Source organism: Octopus bimaculoides, chromosome 20 (assembly GCF_001194135.2).
Source record: "Octopus bimaculoides isolate UCB-OBI-ISO-001 chromosome 20, ASM119413v2, whole genome shotgun sequence".
NCBI lineage: Eukaryota > Metazoa > Mollusca > Cephalopoda > Octopoda > Octopodidae > Octopus > Octopus bimaculoides.
In genome coordinates, this window is record NC_069000.1 from 5,132,208 (window position 1) to 5,137,481 (window position 5,274).

Here is a 5,274-nt window from a genome sequence, read left to right on the forward strand (position 1 = left end):
AAAATACAAAGACCTGGAAATAGAGATAACTCGAATGTGGAATCTAAAAACAGAAACAATTCCTATCATAGTAGGTGCCTTAGGTATAATAAAAAAAATATTCAGACAAATACATAACAAAAACACCAGGACTTACAAATATATATAACATACAGAAAATTGCACTACTGGGTACTGCACACATTCTACGCAAAACACTTTCAATACAGTAAACATAAGAGCACCACAGCAAACCACAGCACATACCCAAGGCGCACAGAGCTGCGCTCGGTAGTGAAGTGAAAGCACGTTATAAAAATAAAACTACTGAATAATAATAATAATAATAATAATAATAATTTATTTGATAATAATAATATTAATGATAACTTATTTGATAATAATAACAACAACAGCAATAGAAATTAATAACAACAAACAGGCTCCCATCATTCTTTTCCGGTGATAAGTTTATGCTGTGCTGTTATCGGTTGTTAGGTCTTCCAGCTGTACAGATAAAGAATTCAGCGAAAATATCAACAACAATTTGGGCAAATTGATCTATATAAAAACTGGGAACTTGAAAGATTAAAAGATAGAAACCAAAAATAATCGATGCCGAAATATATAAAAAATAAATAAACAGATAAACTGAAGTTATAGGAAAGAAAAACGACAAAAACACGATAAAAAAATTCTAAGAATAAGATTATTGTTTAACTTGGATCATTGGCAATTTGATCAAACGATTTAGAACTACAGTGAGAGGTGATAATACAAGAGATATACCTTTTCACTTTGTACAAATACTTGCATGCACGGAGCTAAAAGTACATTTGATTCTGCGTGTATATGTTTGAGTGTGTGTGTCTGTGTGTATGTGTGTGGTTGTACGTGTGTGTGCACATAGATGTGTGTTTGTGTGAAAGGTGTGCAAATTCCGATAAAAAATTATTTCAAGTTAATAAAAAATATGATAGATGGAAACATCGCCACCACAATTCTAAAGATGCATGGTAAGCCATAAATATATTCATTTGGCCTTTCATTTGTTTCAGTCATTTGACTGCGGCCATGCTGGAGCACCACCTTTAGTCGAACAAGTCGACCCTAGGACTTACTCTTTGTACAATAATAATAATAATAATAATAATAATAATAATGATTATGATGATGATGGTGATGATGATGATAATACTGATGCAGTACAAGACAGTGGCTCTCATGGCTTTTGATTTTAACTGATTGGAAGTGTTATCATTTACATTGTTTTGTCTTGGTATAAAAGATGGGCTGCAGCAAATATTCTGCTCAATATCATGGATTTGCTTGTCAGTTGCTTGACCAGTTGAGCATGTCTCTTAGTGGCTGACGATGTGTGCATCCCCGATGACGAGTAGAAGTAGTGGGGGAGCATCATAGCCATTGGTTGAGACGATTTCTTTGGGATTTGAAAAATTCACCTCTGAAAACATGGATGTTGTGTTCATCATCCTTAAACAAACCTTATTCAGGGACCTTTTGAGCAGGATGGGTTACTCAACCTGAAGAAAATTCATATGCATATATCTATATATGAATATATCTATATCTATCTATCTATATGCATTGCTACCTTTTAAGCACTCACTGTCTTAAACATCTATATATGTATAAAGAGTGAGAGGGAGGGAAAGGGTGGGAAAAACAGATAAACAGGTGGATAAATCAATAGAAAGATAAATAGATAGATAGATAAATACAATGCTAATATTTTAAAATAATATTCCATGCTAAAGAGATAGAGTTTGTTTATGATAAGACTATTGACACACCTAGTTATTGGAACTTTACGTTACTGATAATCTGCCTGGATACGAAGTGCAGTATAGATGTTTCCTTGTTCAGAATCTAAAAAGCAACGTGCAGGTAAATCGTATTGGAGTAGATACCTGATAAAAAAGGAATGAGAAGAAAATGACAGTAAGAATAGAGCTAAGATCCCATATCTTCTAGTCGTTGACAGGAAGCGGTCAGGTTGGAAATTATTGAAGCTGTTATTGTGAATGACATTTAGAATGCAACTGGGTTATACATCATAAATTGTAAGGCTGCAACTAAAGCAACCAATTGTTTATATCCAACCCGATCAGAAGCATTTCATCGTAAATAACTCTAATATGCACAGAGGTTTAAAAGATTTTATTACGTTCTTGAATATGGGTCTTAAAAATAACTGTGAATAACAGCCTTTGTAAATAGACACTTTGGATGTCATTCTAAATCTAGAAAAGGGTTAATGTTTAGCCTTGCCATAAATATAACGAAAGACATTTTTACAGCTACAAGCATTCCATCCATCCTCTTGGCAGGCTCAGTGAAATCGTATCCGGCACCAACGAGAACATAACCTTACTATTCTTCAAAACAACCAATAATCTCAAGTTATTACTACGAAGCATTGCAAAGAAGTGGTTATTTAGAATGTGTACAACATATCCATGTCTAAAGAGATTCAGGCGGGAGTGTAGCATACACAAAATGCTATGGTACAATCCCCTATTTAATGTGAATGTTAGCACAAATGTAGCGAAAGCTTTCCTGGACCGAGAATCACTATACTTATACTCAAATCCATTTGGTATTACGGAAAACTTGAGTACAAACGTTATTAATGTTTCTTAGCGGTTCTGTCTGAACTTCACCGACATGATTAACATGCAGCATGTAAAGATACAAATCAACAATAGAACCAACGAACTCGTACAAAATTTTAACTCCTGGATCTCATCTAACGGTATCCTCAATAGGCAGAGTCTTCAAAATTTCTATAGTATACCACAGTAAAAAAAGAAAGCATTGGAATTATGTTGTTCACACTAATACGTCAAATTCAAGCCCTACTTCTGAAATATCCCTTGTCGTACTCAACGGATGCCCCAGCATTGCCACAACGCTAGGGCTGAAACACGTAAAGGAAGATATATATATATATATATATATATATATGTGTGTGTGTGGGTGTGGGTGTGTGTATACATACATACATACATACATACATACATACATACATACATACATATATACATGTGTATTCACACACACTTATATTATATATATATATATATATATGGCTGCAGAAATCCGATGCGTACAGAGGAAGTGTAGCAAAGACGTTCGAGATATACAACCATGCCAGGGCTAATAGATGTGCCCGTACACGAACGTTTCTATAACAGAGATCCGGAACAGTGCACTAAAATATACTAGGCTATCTCAGCAGACTTTCTCCGACAAAATATAGTTTTAGACACTCAAGAACGGAATAAATATGCCGTACCTAGTTCCTGCTCCCGAATTTCAAGTCCTTCGAGAAGATCTCTGTTTACACGTCTCATAACAATTTCTTAACAAAACACACAACACGGAAACACAATGGAATTTGAGACCTACAGAATGAACACAAGACAACATAACTTAATATCGTTTTTCATGACAAAAATTACAATAGCTTATTAATTATGTGCACAGCAATACAAAATGATTAAATTGACAATAGTGTGTTAATTATCCACACTGCATGACTAAATGAATATAATGGTGTGTAGAACTTTAAAAAAAAAAGGAAAACGCCAAAAAACAAAGAAACTAGAGTAATCATGCTAACCTCTGAAAAAATAATAGACTTCTTTTTTAAGCAACATTATATCTCTGACCATCCTCCGAAATTTTTTCTGGTATTGAGTGCCTTGGACTACATTATCAAGTATTTCGTTTCAATTTTATTAGAACCGTATTATTTAACCAGCGTGATATTTAACTGCTATCTATAGCACTTCAAGCAACCGTGAAGACGTTTTGTATTTCTTTCATATCTTTGATAGATATTGCAAACCATAATTTCTAGGTTAGAAATAGCAGCCAAATGACACTCGTCCAAACATGGAAAAGGAAACAATAGGTAGTTTAATGATAGATAATACAGTTCTATATTTAAATGATGAGGAATTATGTACATTATTTACATTATTTATATTTGACGCATATTTGTCCTCATCTTGTTTGTTGTTAACACAACATTTCGGCTGATATACCCTCAGCCTTCATCAGATGTCTTGGGGAAATTTCGAATCTGGGTTCTCATTCCCAAGGTATCTTTTCGATGTTGTTATTATTACTATTATTATACAGGTCACTGCCTGGAATCGAACTGGGAATCTTGGGGTTAGTAGCCCGCACCCTTAACCACTACGCCATATGCGAGTAATGTAAATAATATTAATGATATATATTCTTAAAACGGCAAAAGACTCGTAGTTTATCTTTTGATCAGAGTTCGGGTTGGTTAAGCTTGTCTAAGGCAAAACAGAATCAAAATCATGAAAGTTGGTCATGTTCTTGATATTGTTGTTCAAACACAGATCGCCCTTCACTGAAATGCTTTAAACGTAACTTTTTCATTTTGTTTTATTTTGGGAAAGTGTATTTTAGTTGTGTCCCAGTGAGAGGTTTTGATTTGAAAGCGATTTAGCCCAAGATTTCAGGCCTCGTGAATACAGTAGAAAGGAAAAATAATGATGCAGTTTATTCACCAAACCAAAGCCTCGGTGCCAACACATTTTCGAATTCGTTGAACTATGAACACTATGCGGTTGCGTCTTGCTGGTCTATCATTCGTCATATGTATTGATATTTTAGAACGCGCAAGCCAAATACATTTTCATACAAGTTATACACATTGCACGACATGCTGCTTAAATACAAAATTTAATATTCAACAAATAGTTTCAGCAAATTTCTCGTATAAGAGAAAAAACAAAAAACAGGTGGTAATACTCGAGAAAAAAAAAAGAAACAGAAAAATGCAACAAACAAACATTAATTGTAGAAAGGTGAAAGAAAATTGGGCGAATCACATGATATGCTTTTAATAGTATGTAACAAATTGCAAGCGAAAACCTACTGAAGTATTATACGTCTGCTTCCACGACAGCTAATATATCATATTTAAATATGCAATAAAAATCAGCATATTCACTTTCAAACCTTCCGACTACCAAACTTGCAAAGGTGACTGCGAAAGTTATAAACACTTGAAATGGTTTTGTGCGTCTGTGTGTGTAGTGTGAGTATATTATACATGCATACATACATACATGCGTACATGCATACATACGCACATACATACATACATACATACATACATACATATATACAGAAATACATTTATGCATCTTATGCACACATGCATCTCTGTAGATATATCATTATTCTATAGCTGTTCTTGTATGAATACGTATATATGTTTATATGTGT